This window comes from Saccopteryx leptura, chromosome 6 (assembly GCF_036850995.1).
Source record: "Saccopteryx leptura isolate mSacLep1 chromosome 6, mSacLep1_pri_phased_curated, whole genome shotgun sequence".
NCBI classification, from domain to species: Eukaryota; Metazoa; Chordata; class Mammalia; order Chiroptera; family Emballonuridae; genus Saccopteryx; species Saccopteryx leptura.
In genome coordinates, this window is record NC_089508.1 from 107,683,725 (window position 1) to 107,700,347 (window position 16,623).

Here is a 16,623-nt window from a genome sequence, read left to right on the forward strand (position 1 = left end):
GCAATTTGCCATTTAGTGGAAGTTTCCCAGAGCCATTGTTGTTGATCCTTTGAAAAAAGAAACAACAATAATTTTGAGGCTCAAAACCTATAAGCTGTAAGGGTCGCCTATGCCCCTTGATAATCCAGAAGGCAACAAGATCAAAATATGAAAGTGTATTCCTTGGGCTATTAGATGGTTCAATGTGTCCAAGCTGTAGCTGCTCTTGTATCAATTGAGCAGCTGCCCTACGTTTCTCCTGAGAAAGGGGTCATTGGTCTACCCATACAGGATTATCTGATTTCTAAGTAATTGGGTCTGCACAATGCATTATTGAGGTAGCAGGAGCTACCAAGGCTCCTATGCTAAATTTTGATATCCTAATCCACTCCTTCTGGTATTGGGTGCCATTTCTATGGGGGTGAGAATTCCTCGTTGTTCTTTCCCTAGTCCCTTGGTGGGCAAAAATCCCCGATCAAGCATCTGAGTACTGACTAAACCATTAGGACTGACAAGCAACGCTCCCATATTTTTCAAAACATCTCTACCTCACAAATTAACTGGCCATCCAGGGAGCACATAAGGCTTAAAAAATCCAGAATGACCTTCTTAATCTTACCAATGTAGAAAACTAGAACTTTGTTGAGGGGATTTACTCTGCCCTATACCTTGTAATTCCATGGCTGCTGCATGAGTGGGCCAGGAAGGAGGCCAATGTAGCTTAGTAATAACAGATACATCAGCTCCAGTATCTAAAAGTCCTTTAAATATATGCTCATGTATCGTTAGTTCCATTTCAGGGTGTTCCTGACCTATTTTTTTTTTAATCCAATTGGCAAAATCAGAGGAGTCAAATCACCAATTTGCTTGGGGCCCCTTTTGCAGGATGTGGCCTGAGAAGCAGAATTGGCATCCTTATACTATTCTTCTAACTGCCTGAATTAGCTGTGAGACACATTCTTTTTTTTTTTTTTTTTTTTTTGGATTAATTTTGATGGGGTGACATTGATAAAATTGTCTTCCGTCACCTTTTAACTGGTTTTCTTTGTGCCTCCCCCAACCCCCCCCTCTCCTCCCCCCCAACCTGTAACCCCAACACTCTTGTCCATGTCTCTGAGTCTCATTTTTATGTCCCACCTATGTATGGAATCATATACTTCTTAGTTTTTTCTGATTTACTTATTTCGCTCAGTATAATGTTATCAAGATCCATCCATGTTGTTGTAAATGATCTGATGTCATCATTTCTTATGGCTGAGTAGTATTCCATAGTATATATATACTAAAGCTTTTTAATCCACTCGTCCTCTGATGAACACTTGGGCTGTTTCCAGATCTTTGCTATTGTGAACAATGCTGCCATAAACATGGGGGTGCTTTTCTTCTTTTCATACAGTGCTATGGGGTTCTTGGGGTATATTCCTAACAGTGGTATAACTGGGTCAAAAGGCCGTTCAATTTTTAATTTTTTGAGGAATCTCCATACTGTTTTCCACAGTGGCTGCACCAGTCTGCATTCCCACCAGCAGTGTTGGAGGGTTCCCTTTTCTCCACATCCTCACCAGCACTTATTCTGTGTTGTTTTATTGATGAGCACCATTCTGACTGGTGTGAGGTGATATCTCATTGTGGTTTTAATTTGCATTTCTCTAATAATTAGTGATGTTGAGCATTTTTTCATATGCCAATTGGCCATCTGTGTGTCCTCTTTGGAGAAGTGTCTATTCATTTCTTTTGCCCATTTTTGGATTGGATTGTTTGTCATCCTGGTATTAAGTTTTACAAGTTCTTTATAAATTTTGGTTATTAACCCCTTATCAGACGCATTGTCAAATATATTCTCCCATTGTGTAGTTTGTCTTTTTATTCGGTTCTTATTGTCTTTAGCTGTGCAGAAGCTTTTTAGTTTGATAAAGTCTGATTTATTTACCCTGTCTTTTATTTCACTTGACTGTGGAGACAAATCAGCAAATATATTGCTGCGAGAGATGTCAGAGAGCTTACTGCCTATGTTTTCTTCTAAGATACTTATGGTTTTATGGCTTACATTTAAGTCTTTTATTTATTTTGAGTTTATTTTTGTGAATGGTGTAAGTTGGTGGTCTAGTTTCATTATTTTGCAGGTAGCTGTCCAATTTTCCCAGCACCATTTGTTGAAGAGGCTATCTTTACTCGAATGTATGCTCTTACCTCCTTTGTCAAATATCAGTTGTCCATAAAAGTGTGGGTTTATTTCTGGGTTCTCTATTCTGTTCCATTGATTTATATGCCTGTTCTTATGCCAGTACCAGGCTGTTTTGAGTACAATGGCCTTATAATATAACTTGATATCTGGAAGTGTGATACCTTCCACTTTATTATTCCTTTTCAAGATTGCTGAGGCTATTCGTGTTCTTTTTTGGTTCCATATAAATTTTTGGAATATGTGTTCTATATCTTTGAAGTAAGTCATTGGTATTTTAATTGGTATTGCATTAAATTTATAAATTGCTTTGGGTAATATAGATATTTTAATGATGTTTATTCTTTCTAACCATGAGCACGGTATATGCCTCCACTTATTCGTATCTTCCCTGATTTCTTTTATCAATGTTTTATAATTTTTCGAGTACAAGTCTTTAATCTCCCTGGTTAAATTTATTCCTAGGTACTTTATTTTTTTGGTCACAATGGTAAAAGGGATTGATTCCTTAATTTCTCTTTCTGACAGTTCATTGTTTGTGTATAAAAATGCCTCTGATTTCTGAGTATTGATTTTATATCCTGCCACCTTGCTGAGTTCATTTCTCAGGTCTAGTAGTTTTTTGACTGCAACTTTAGGGTTTTCTATATACAATATCATATCATCTGCAAATAAGGATAGTTTTACTTCTTCTTTTCCAATTTGGATGCCTTTTATTTTCTTTTTCTTGTCTGATTGCTGTGGCTAGGACTTCCAGAACTATGTTGAATAAGAGTGGTGAAAGGGGGCACCCCTGCCTTCTTCCTGATCTTAAAGGGATTGCTTTTAATTTTTGCCCATTGAGTATGATATTGGCTGTGGGTTTGTCATAGATGACCTTTATCATGTTGAGGTATGTTCCCTGTATTTTCACTTTGCTGAGAGTTTTGATCATGAATGGGTGCTGGATTTTATCAAATATTTTTTCTGCATCTATTGAAATTATCAAGTGGTTTTTCTCCTTCCTTTTGTTTATGTGATGAATCACATTGATTGATTTGCAAATATTGTACCAGCCTTTCCTCCCAAGAATAAATCCCACTTGATCATGGTGTATGATTTTTTTCATATATTGCTGGATCCGGTTTGCTAATATTTTGTTGAGGATTTTAGCATCTAAATTCATTATGGTATTGACCTATAATTTTCTTTTTTTGTGTTGTTTTTGCCTGGCTTTGGAATCAGAGTTATGCTCGCTTCATAAAAGGAGCTTGGAAGTCTTCCTTCCTCTTGAATTTTTTGAAATTCCTTGAGAAGAATAAGAGTTAGTTCTTCTTTGAATATTTGGTAGAATTCACTTGTGAAACCATCAAGCCCAGGACGTTTCTTTTTTGGGAGTTTTTTCATAACTGTTTCAATCTCATTTGTTGTAATTGGTCTGTTTAGGTTTTCTGATTCTTCCAGATTAATTTTTGGAAGATTATATGTTTCAAAGAATTTGTCTATTTCATCTACATTGTCTAGTTTTTTGGCGTACAGTTCTTCATAGTATTTTCTTACAATATTTTGTATTTCTGTTGTGTCAGTTGTTACTTCTCCACTCTCATTTCTAATTTTATTTATTTGAGTCCTCTCTTTTTTTTTCTTGGTGCGTCTGGTTAAAGGTTCATCGATCTTGTTTACCTTTTCAAAGAACCACCTCCTGGTTTCATTGATCCTCTGTATTGTTTCTTTAGCCTCTATGTCATTTATTTCTGCTCTAATCTTTATTATTTCCTTCCTTCTACTAGCTCTGGGCTCTACTTGCTGGTTTTTTCTAGTTCTTTTGGATGCAGGGTCAAGTTGTTTATTTGAGCTTTTTCTAGCTTCTTGAGGCATGCCTGTAATGCTATAAACTTCCCTCCCAGGACTGCTTTTGCTGTGTTCCATAAATTTTTATTTGATGTATGCTCATTATTGTTTGTTTCTACAAATTTTTTAATTTCTTCTTTCATCTCATTGTTTACCCATTCATTATTTAATAACATGCTATTTAGTTTCCGAGTGTTTGAGTATTTTTCAGTTTTTCTGTTGTGGTCGATTTCTAGTTTCATGCCATTGTGATCAGAGAAAGTGCTCGATATGATTTCAATCTTCTTAAATTTGTTGAGACCGCTTTTGTGTCCTAACACGTGTTCTATTCTAGAGAATGTACCATGAGCGCTTGAAAAGAATGTATATTCTACTGTTTTCGGGTGAAAGGTTCTGAAGATATCTATTAAATCATGTTGATCTAATATGTCCTTTAAGTCTGCTGTTTCTTTGTTAATTTTCTTTCTTGAGGATTTATCTAATGATGTTAATGGGGTATTGAAATCCCCTACTATTATAGTATTACTGTTGATCTCGCCCTTTAAATCCATGAAAGCCTGCTTTATATATTTAGGTGCTCCTATGTTAGATGTGTAGATATTTATAATTGTTATATCTTCCTTTTAGATAGTTCCCTTTATCATTATGTAGTGACCTTCTTTATCTCTAACTATAATCTTTGTTTTAAAGTCTATTTTGTCTGACATAAGTATTTTACCCCAGCTTTTTTTTCATTTCCATTTGTATAAAATATTTTTTTCCATTTTTTTTATCTTCAGTCTATGTGCATCTTTTGATTTAAGGTGTGTCTCTTGTAGACAGCATATGTATGGGTCCTGTTTTCTTATCCACGCAGTTACCCTATGTCTTTTGATTTGATCATTTAATCCATTTACATTTAAGGTTATTATTGATATGTAATTGTTTATTGCCATTTTATTTTTTAAAACTGTATTCCTCTTTTGCTATATTCTTTTTCTCCTTTGATCTGTTTACAACAGGTCCCTTAGCATTTCTTGCAGCCTTGGTTTGGTTGTAGTGAATTCCTTGAGTTTTGTTTTTGTCTGTAAAGCTTTTTATTTCTCCTTCAATTTTAAACGATAGCCTTGCTGAATAAAGTAGTCTTGGTTGTAGGCTCTTGTACTGCATTACTTTGAATATTTCTTGCCATTCCCTTCTGGCCTCAAGTGTTTCTGTTGAGAAGTCAGAAGTCATCCTTATGGGGGCTCCTTTCTAGGTAATAGTCTTTTTTTCTCTAGCAGCTTTTAATATTTTTTCTTTATTACTTAGCTTTGGTATTTTAATTATTATGTGTCTTGGTGTTGATTTCTTTGGGTTTCTCCTTAATGGAGTTCTCTGTGCTTCCTGAATATGTGAGATGTTTTCCTGCCTTAATTGAGGGAAGTATTCAGCTATGATACGTTTGAACAAAGTCTCTATCCCTTGTTCTTTCTCTTCTTCTTCAGGAACACCTATGATGCGAATGTTATTTCTCTTCATGTTGTCACAGAGCTCTCTAAGATTTTCCTCAGTCTTTTTGAGTCTCTTTTCTTTTTTCTGCTCTGCTTCCATGCCTTTATTTATCGTGTCCTCTAGCTCGCTGATTCAATTCTCCGCTTCATCCATCCTGCTTTTAATTCCTTCCATTGTGTTTTTTATTTCAGATATTGTGTTTGTCATTTCTGACTGATCCTTTTTTATTATTTCAATGGTTTTTTTTTATATTTGCTATCTCTTTATTTAGGTTTTTGTAATGACCATCTTTTGTTCTAATATCTTTGAGCATCCTAACTATTGTTATTTTAAACTCTGCATCTGGTAATTTGGTTATGTCTGATTCATTTAGGTCCTTTTCTGGGGATTTCTCTTGGTTCATTTGTGTTGCATTTCACTGCCTCCACATTATCTCTGTGTAAAGGAAGGTTTTTGCCCCTGGAGTCCACTGGGTATGGCCTCTGTTCCCTAGGTATGGTCTGTCTGCAGGCCCGCCACCCCCTCTTCTGTTGCTGCCTAAGGCTTTTGGGTTTGGGCGTTGCCAGTGCCTGCCCACTGGGGCTGTTGCTGTGGTTTCCACCTCTCCTTCATGGGAGTGGCTGTGATCGTGTGCTTGGGTGCACAAGCCTTGGTGGCCTTGGCCTTTGCCCCACCCTCATGGGTGGCGTTATGCTCAGTCCTGTGGGCACTGGCGAGCACCTTTGCTCAGCTGCGGGTCTCCACCTGTTTCTGGGCTTTCTCCCTGTCCTTGCAGGAGAAGCCCACTCGTGGAACAGCTGCTAGCCTTGGCTCTACTGGCCGGGTAGGACTGTGTGCCCATGCTCAGCTCAGTAGCAGAACTCCACCTGTTCTGGGATTTTGGCTCCACCCTTGCAGGAGGAGCCGGCTCCCAAGTCAGGCCACAAGCCTCGGTTCCACAGTGGGGGCAAGGCTGTGCTTGTGCCCTTGCTCAAGGGCTGGTCTCCACCACTTCCAGGGTTCCTGGCCTTCTCCCGCAGGATAGATTACAGGCTGCCAGCAGCTGGGTTTGACCACTTTTGCACGCCTACTCCTCCCCAGCCAGGCAAGACTGAGTTCACACATGAGCCCAGTGGCGGCCAGCAGGCTTCCGCCCTTGCCGACAGAACCGCTTCTCTGTGACTCACCGCTGCCCACCCTCCAGTGAGCCCTCAGCCAGGTGGGGTGTGGGCGCTGCAGCTCAGACCCTAACACTCAATACTGTAGCCCGGAAAGCTCCCTCCTTCTAAGCATCTCTGCTCTCAGTGCCGCAAGGGAGCTTGTTTGGCTGCTCTCCTGCTTCCCTTTGCTGGTATTGCTGTTTCCAGGGGAAATATTCACTTCATATTTGGGGAGTGACTCGACCCAGGGGTTAGGATGGCTGTCTCCCAAAATGTTTCTCCTTGTTCCTCCTAGATTACACTCTCTTCCTGCTACTCCGGTCCTCTTTCTCCATCCCTTGGAGCCCTGGGTGAGTGGTTGTGAGAGAGGTGTTCTGCACGGTCCCTTTAAGAAGAATCCTGGGTCTGAGAAATCAGACTCTTTCTCACAAACAGTATCCTGACTTGTTTCCAGCTAAATACTGTCCTTATGCCTCTTCTGGGCTCTGGGGCTGCAGGCTTGGGCTTTGTTCCTGGGGCTCAGAACCCTCTCCTCTCTGCTAAACTCACTTCCTGCCACACGAGTCTCTCCCAGCTGCCATTCACTCCAGGGAGCTGGGCAGCCAGCCCTCTCCGCATTTTCGCTTTTCCTACCAGTCTCGGTGTGGCTTCTTCAGTGTTTCTTGGTTGAAGAGTCTTCTTAGTTTAGTCCAAAGTTGGTTTTTCCAGATGATAGTTCTTAAAATTAGTTTGTAATCCACTTTGGTTCTAGGAGGTGGAAGTTGGTACATCCGCCTACTCCAGTGCCATCTTGCCTTCTGGGCAAAAACCTAAAATCGTGTATCTTCTTGAGAGAAGTGTCTGTTTTGGTCCTCTGCCCATATTTTTAAGTTGATTTTTTTTGTTTTGTGTTGAGTTGTATGAGTTCTTTATATATTTTGGATATTAATTATTTGTTAGAGCTGTTATTTCCAAATATCTTCTCCCATTTGGTTTATTACCTTTTTGTTTTGTTGGTGGGTTTTTTGCTGTGTGAAAGCTTTTTAGTTTGATATAGTCCCATTCATTTACTATATCATTTACTATTGCCTTTACTTCCCTTGCCTTTGGGCTCAAATTTATAAAATTTTTTTTAAGCTCAAGCAACTCTGACAAAAAGAAATGAAGCCAAAATGATCATACTTCCTGACTTCAAATTATACTACAAAGTGTCAATAGTCAAAACAGCATAGTATTGCAGAAAAAACAGACACACAGATTAATGGGACAGAATTGAGAGCCTAGAAACAAAGCCACATGTATATGGACAATTAATTTTTGACAAAGGAGCTAATAACATATAATGGAGAAAAAGAAAGCCTTCTCAATAAGTGGTGCTGGGCAAATTGGAAAGCCACATGTAAAAGATTGAAACCATACTTTGTCCATGTATACAAAAATTAACTCAATATGGATCAAAAACCTAAATATAATACCTGAAAAAGTTAATTACAATGAAGAAAACATAGGTACTAAACATATAAGCCTTGGTCTTAGAGAAACAATCAATAATTTAACTGAGTTATAGCCCTGTTCTATTGGTCATTGGAAAGTAGATAGGAACTGTGATATTAGACTCTGAACTTTTCATATTGTATGTTAAATTAATTTAAATGGTAAATTCCCAGACAACACTAGAAAAAAATGCTTACCTTATAAAACTTTCTAGCTAACTTTTAGTATCAACATGTTTACAAGGGGCAGATATTATGATCCTGAGAAATTTGTCTTACTCTTTTATTTCAGCCATCTATAATCTCTTATTGAATATTTCTGTTGCTCTTTTTTCTTTTATACATCTAAATTTCTCTTTGACCTGCAAAACATCCTTCAAGTAGGCTGAAGACAAATCCTCTCTCAGCTTTCATTTTTCAGCAAATGTCTTTAGTTAATTCTTAGTTGTGAAGGTTAGTTTTGCTGGATATGAAATTCTGGGTTGACATTTTTTTTTTCTTTTAACCCTTTAAGTCAATTTACTGTCTTCTAGACTTCATTGTTTCTGAGAAGAAGTAAGTGATAATTCTTACTCATCTTCCCTGTATAGAAAGGTATCTTTTTATCTCTCTGGTTGTTTTCAAGATTTCCTCTTTATCTTTGGTGTTTAGCAGTTTGGCTATGATGTGCCTTGGTGTAATTTTCTTTACATTTATCCTATGTGGATTTATTGAAATTTTTACATCTGTAAGTCAGTGTTTTCTTTTCAAATATGGGGAGTTTTGAGTCATTATTTCTTTAAATTTTTTGTCTCTACATTATTCTTTTCTTCTTGGATTTAATTACTCTCTTGAAAGCCTAATTGATATTGTCTTACAAGTCCCTGTGTATCTTTTATTTTTATTTTTACTTTTAATATAATTTCTTTTTTAGAGAAGTTTTAGGTTCACAGAAAAATTGAGCAGAATTTACAGATATTTCCCATATACTCTCTGCTCCCACCACACATGCATAACCTCTCCCCTTATCAATATCTGCCACAAGAGTGGTATATTTGTTAGAATTAACAAACTGACATTCACACATCATTGTCACCTAAAGTCCATAGTTCACACTATAGTTTACTTTTGGTGTTGTACCTTGTACAAATTTGGACAAGTTTATAACAACATGTATCCATGATGATATAATAGTATCATGCAGAGTAGTTTTACTGCCTTAAAAACCCTCTGTACTTTTCCTAGCTATCCCTCCTTCTATTCTAACTCCTAGTAACCACTGATCATTTTACTGTCCTTGTAGTTTTGTCCTTAACAACTATCTTCAAGCTACACCAAAAAAAAATCAAGAGGAGGATGACTTCAAAGCTCAGTTTATTAGACAAGCATTATCTTAATTCCAAAACCAAGTAAAACACTACAAAGAAAGAAAACTATGAGCAAATATCCCTGATGAATGTAGATGCTGAAATTCTCAACAAAATATTATCAAACTGATCCAACAATACACTAAACATATCATATACCATAATCAAGTGGGATTTATTCCAAAGAGGCAAGGCTGGTACAATATTCACAAATCAATAAACATGATCCATCACATAAACTAAATAAAGGATAAAAATCACATGATCATATAAATAAATGCAAAAAATTTTTGATAAAATTTAATACCCATTTATGATCAAAACTCTTTAGCAACATGGAAATAGAAAAAACATTTCTCAACATAATAAAGGCCATGTATGGCAAACTGACACCCAACATCATATTCAATGAGCAAAAGTTAAAAGCAATCTCCTTAAGATCAGAAACAAGACAAGGGTATCCTCTTTCTCTTATTCAACATAGTACTGGAAGTCTTAGCCACAACAATCAGATATGAAGAAGAAATAAAAGGCATCCAAATTGGAAAAGAAGAAGTAAAACAGTCACTAGTTGCTGACAACATGATACTGTATATAAGAAATGCTGAAGTCTTCACCATAAAGCTTCTAGACCTGATAAATGAATTCGACAAAGTGGAGGGATATAAAATTAATATTCAGAAATCAGTGGCATATTTATACACAATAACAAACTGTCAGAAAGAGAAATGAAGGAAACAAATCTTACAGCTATTGCAACAACAACAAAAATAAAGTATCTAGAAATCAATTTAACCAAAGAGGTACAAGACTTGTACTCAGAAAATTATGACATTGAAAAAAAATAAAAGAAAATACAATCAATTGGAAGCATATACCATGTTCATGGATAGGAAGAATTAACACCATTAAAATGTCCATATTACCCAAAGAAATCTATAGATTCAGTGCAAATCTTATTAAAATATCATGGTATACTCCACCAATCTAGAACAAATATTTCAAAAATTTATCTAAAACCAAAAAATAACCTGAATAACCTCAGGAGTCTTGAAAATGAAGAACAAAGTGGGAGCTATCACATTTCCTAATATCAGGCTATACTACAGGCATTGTAATCAAAACATCCTGGTACTGGCATAAGAACAGGCATTCAGATCAGTGGAACAGAGCAGAGAACCCAGAAATAAACCCATGCCTTTACAGTCCACTAATATTTGACAAAAGAGGTAAGAATATATAATGGAATAAAGACAGTCTCTTTAATAAATGTTGTTCGGAAAATTGCAGAGGTACATGCAAAAAATAAAACTAGACTACCAACTTACACCATTCACAAAAATAAACTCGAAATAGATAAACAACTTAAATGTAAGTCATGAAACCATAAAATTTTTAAAAGAAAACATAGGCAGTAGACTCTCAGACATCTCCCGTAGCAATATTTTTGCTGATCTATGTCCTAAGACAGTGAAAGAAAACACTGAATAGTAAATATCAGTTTGGTAGTAACAAGGAAGTGGAAGGAGGCTTTTCAATTAAGAAAAGTGAATTAATTATATATGTATATATACACACATATATACACAAGTGATTATATTGTCCTTTTTCTAAAGAATAATATTAAGGTTTCCATAGACCAAAATAATATACTGAAACAATATAATTAGGCCTTTGGATGAAACATCAAAGATGCAGTGACCATGAGCTTAAGGAAGCCACAACATAAGCTGAAATGTTATTTATTTATTTATTTATTTTCTGAAGCTGGAAACGGGGAGAGACAGTCAGACAGACTCCCGCATGCGCCCGACCGGGATCCACCTGGCACGCCCACCAGGGGTGACGCTCTGCCCACCAGGGGGCGATGCTCTGCCCCTCTGGGGCGTCACTCTGCCGCGACCAGAGCCACTTTAGCGCCTGAGGCAGAGGCCAAGGAGCCATCCCCAGCACCTGGGCCATCCTTGCTCCAATGGAGCCTTGGCTGTGGGAGGGGAAGAGAGAGACAGAGAGGAAGGAGGGGGCAGGGGTGGAGAAGCAAATGGGTGCTTTTCCTATGTGCCCTGGCCAGGAATCGAACCTGGGTCCCCCGCACACCAGGCCGATGCTCTACCGCTGACCCAACCGGCCAGGGCCTGAAATGTTATTATCTAAAGAAAACCCAGCAGAGTGTAAAAGACTGCTTGCCAACATGGTCTAGTAGTGTTTCCTTTTAGTGGAAAATATTAAGCCTGACACGTGTTCTGATCAGCCTTTGACCTAGTACCTCCAGTTGACTTTTCCAGAACAATCTGCTCTCACAGACAGAGTAGGATGAAAGGAAATACATCAGGCCTCAGGTCACTTTTTCCCTCTTCCCCCATTCCTCTTTCAGTTATGAATCTTGTTTTTGCTCTGGAGAAAAACAAAACAAAGCAAAACAATTCCCTGGGGGTTTTTTTCCTGAGCCATCACCCAGTATTTTATACTTGAGTGCTCAAAAATTGAAGATGTCTCACATATTGAGTTTTTACTGGAGCTCTGGCCTTGATATTTCTGCTGAAAAAAAATCCTTCATGTTGAAGATGAATGTACCTTATAGGTTTTGCCAGAGGAATTTCTGGAACTGGACCTCTTATTTTCTATAAGGCTATTCTCCACTAATGGGGAAATGGTGTGCGAGGTGGCTCTGCCTAAAAATATCCTGCAAAGAAATAAAGAAACAAATGACATTAAAATGAACAAACTCAATAAGGTCCTTGGGTTTGTGCATCATAAATTCTGGATGTTGCACAATTAGTGTTTTTGAACATTTTCTCATCATTATTATGTGCATTTATATGTGAGACTTCCTGCCTTCACTCTCATAGTTTAATGGAAAAAATTGCAGAGACATAGACCCTCCTCACTTTCTATACCTATTTCTCTGGTGCATGTTATTGCCAATTAGTTCTCAGGCTTATTGTTTTATAAGAAGTGAGAAAATATAATATTGTATATAAGGAGTATTTATATAACTCAAAGTCTTTAATCCTCCTATCCTATAAGGTTACCCTTTTTTAAAAAATTACCTATATAATGTAGAAAGTCCAATGTGTTCCCCAATTCTTCTGTAGATTCTGGAGTTGAGACTTAGTTCTTCCAATTTTTTCTTGCTCTAAACTCTTGCTTTTGATGCTTCTCCATTTTTTTTCTTTTCATTTGCACCATGGCCCCTACATGCTGCCCCAAGCCATTCTAGTCTGCTTTGATTCAAAATTCAGACTCATCACTCTCTTCTTCATAAGAAAACTGTGTAAGTAGCAGTGTTTTATGCTGTCTGCATAGTACAGGGGAATTATACCACAAAATGGGGAACCACTTAGAATCGAACACTGGACAACGCTATTTGCTAAAGTTATCTGAAATCTTCACTTTGAGGAGTTGTTACTGGCAGCCCTCTATGCATTTCTGGGCCTGTTCTTCAGAAGCTAAGAACACTTTTTGTTTTTAATCCCTCTTTCAGAGTCTGATCCTCCTCAGCTCTGCAGTTGTGAGAGGAACCCACTCCAAAATACCTGTAACTCTGTGATGCAGAGAAATTTGGCTCTCCTTTAAGCTCACCCTCTCCTGGTCAGACTCTCCTGGGGTCTACCCTCACTCAGTTAAAAAAAAAAAAAAAAAGCCCATTGGATGGTTTTCCAAACAAAAGAGCAGTTTTCTCTTGAAGAGGAGTTCTGTTGCTCTCCTGGAACAACCAATGAAAATTGCTGTCTGCTTAAAAGAAAATTTTTCTTTGTTTTAGTTATAGCTGGTATTTCTCTAAATGTACATTACATACTGTTTTGAATAAAGTGATTTGATAGAAGATTTAATAAAATGATAGATGTGAATAGAGGGCCGAGTTCTCAAGTAAGGTGATTCTAGCTAAGGCAGAGAAAACCAAAGGTAGAGGAAAAGGAGTTTGTGATTTCTCTTTCTCCAAATGACCTCAGCCGTGTGTGGGAGAGAATAAGTTAGACAGGTTAACAGTTCTCAAAACTGTGTGTAGCTTCTCAAAACCCAGAAAGTAAAGTGATCTCAAAGTTGTCACTGTGGAACCAGTGTCTACAAAGAAGAGATGAAACTTCAGCTGAGGCTAGGGAGGGAAGAAATTTTTGGTGACATTTCATATCCAGGGAATGCAGCTGAGAAACAGGCTGCTCTCAGAGGTGAGCTCACTCCAGGCACCACTCCACTCAGGACAATGATGGCCTTGGAGGGAAAGGAAGTAGATTTTGGTCGCATATCATTGCATCCTCAATGTTATCATATAAAATACTAAATTCTGTTTCTTCCATTGATTAAAATAACTTTTTAGTGCTTCTGTACATGAGGGACTCCTGGTAATGTTGAGAAATGAAACTATATCTCATGGCAATATCCTATTAAATAAATTGCCTAGCCTGACCTGTGGTGGCACAGTGGATAAAGTGTCAACCTGGAAATGCTGAAGTCGCCGGTTCGAAACCCTGGGCTTGCCTGGTCAAGGCACATATGGGAGTTGATACTTCCAGCTCCTCCCCCCTTCTCTTTCTCTGTCTCTCTCTCCTCTCTCTCCCTCTCTGTCTCTCTCTCTCCCTCTCTAAAAAAAAATGAATAAATAAAAAAAATATATAAATCTTAAAATAAAATAAATAAATAAATAAATAAATTGCCTAGAGAAATTTATAAAAATTTGCAAGGATGCTTACACAAGGCATATAATTATTATAAATATATAAATAGTATAAAATGACTTTTAGATATAGTTTCTTAACAAATTCCAACCTTGTCTTAGTAACGATTTAATTTGTTACCTCATTTTAAAGATAGAGATGTAATAGTACTTCATAATAAAAGGTTTGTAAAAATGTTTTTGAAATCAGAGTAGAAAAACTTTTGTTCAAGTGAGAAAAAACTGTGCAATAACAGTAAAGTCATATGCACAGTTCTTGTTTTGAAATTACTTTCTCTCAGGTTTAATATCACTGATAACAAACATTCTTACAATTTCATTTTGATACACATTGTCAGCTGAGTTATTTTCTGTATATTTTTACAATATGATAAATATATTTTAGGTTTAAAAAAAGCCAATCAAAGCATCAAAACCAAAACAAGAAGCCAATCAAAACTCTTAAAAAGTTTCAAAAGGTCTATTCACAGCATACACTTAGACCAATTGCCTTAAGACTTTTCTGGAATATGTCACAATGTAAAGTGATTTATGGATATTGTCTTTTCAGCTGATTGGTCTTATGTAGTGGTAAAAAACAAGCAAAGAGACAAACACCAAATGTCCACTATGATTATCTTTAAGTGGTGAATTGCCAGTGATTTTTCTTTTTTCCATTGTTCTTTGTATTGTTTTCTAAGGTATGTACATTGATAATTGACTAAAGTTCAAGTGTAGAAAATAAAATCATAAAAGTACTACAAGAAAAAAAATTGTAGTTTTTAAATCTTTTGTTTAGGAAGCTCTAAATATGACATTAAAATGAGAAACCCTAAACGGAAAAACTCACACATTAGATTACATGTACAATATTAAGATTCAGAATGGCAAATGATCCCATAAAATTAACATAAAATAATAACTTGTGGAAATATTTGCAATATATAATAAAAGTTAATATAATTTATAAATAGCTACTATAAATCAATAAATAAGATCAACAACCTAAAAAAATACCAAAGGACAGAATAGGCCTTTAGCATGATTTAAAACCGATGAAAAGGTACATAGTCTCATTGATAAACAAATAAATGCTAAATAAAACTTCAAAATAGTACTTTTCATCTTTCAAATTGACAAATATTTAAAATAGTGAAAATGCCTTGTGTTAACAAAAGGTGTTCATAACCTTTGACTCAGCAATGCTATGTTTATGAATTTATCCTATGGCAAAAGTATGTAAACATGACATGAGAGCTGTTACTGTGTTCTAACAGCTATTCAATACATGTTTTCTTATTTCCTTCCTGTTATGTACTTAGACTTGAATATAGATCAGTGTGTAGCTAGTTATTCCAATGAAATAGGAATGGAAGTGATGTAGGTCTCCTCCAAGCTGAGGTGATTGTGAGTGAATGTGTGGGCATTCTCTATGTTCTCTTGACTTCCTCAACCATGAGAAGAATGTAGAATGGATTAAGGACCAAAAGAGTAAAGTCATAAAATGAAGGAGCCTGAATCCCTGAATAATGTGTGGAGCAAAGCCTATTACCACCCTTGCTCACCAACTTATATTTAGGCTGTGATGTAAGCAGCAATAAGTTACTGTGTCTTGAAAAGCTGAGATGTTGAGGTTCATTGTTACAAGAGATATTCTACACAAGCCGATATACATTCAATTTAATTCTGTTAAAAGATAACTATTGCAACATTATTTTTAATAGCCAGAAATTAAAAATAATTTAAATGTTCATAAATAAGCTAATAATATAATAATAAGTATAATATAATCTCATTTTTATAAAAAATATATATGTATCATTTTATAAGCAGAAAGTGATAGTTGAGGAGAAGACAAGATGGCAATGGAGTAGGCGGATGTACCAACTTCCACCTCACAGAACCAAAGTGGATTACAAATTAATTTTAAGAACCATCATCTGGAAAAACCAACTTTGGACTAAACTAAGAGGACTCTTCAACCAAGGAACACTGAAGAAGGCACACTGAGACTGTAGGAAAAGCAGAAATGCAGAGAGGGCTGCCCAGCTCCCCAGAGCAAACGGCAGCCGGGAGAGACTCACATGGCAGGAAGTGAGTTTAGCAGAGAGGGGAGGGTCCTGAGTTGCAGGAACAGAGCCTAAGCCTGCATCCCCAGAGCCTAGAAGAGGTGTATGGACAGTATTTAGCTGGAAACAAAACAGGATACTGTTTGTGAGAAAGAGACTGATTTCTCAGAACCAGGATTCTTCTTAAAGGGACCGCGCAGAAAACCTCTCTCACAACCACTCACCCAGAGCTCCGGGAAACAGGGAGAGAGAAGAGGACCAGAGTAGCAGGAAGAGAATGTAATCTAGGAGTCATAGGGAGAGACATTTTAAGAGAAAGCCACCCTAACCTCTGGGACGAGTCACTCCCCAAATCTGAAGTGAATATTTCCCCTGGAAACAGCAATACCAGCAAAGGGAAGCAGGACACCAGCCAAACAAGCTCTCCCGTGGCACTCAGAGCAGAGTCGCTTGGAAGGAAGGAGCTTTTGGGACTACAG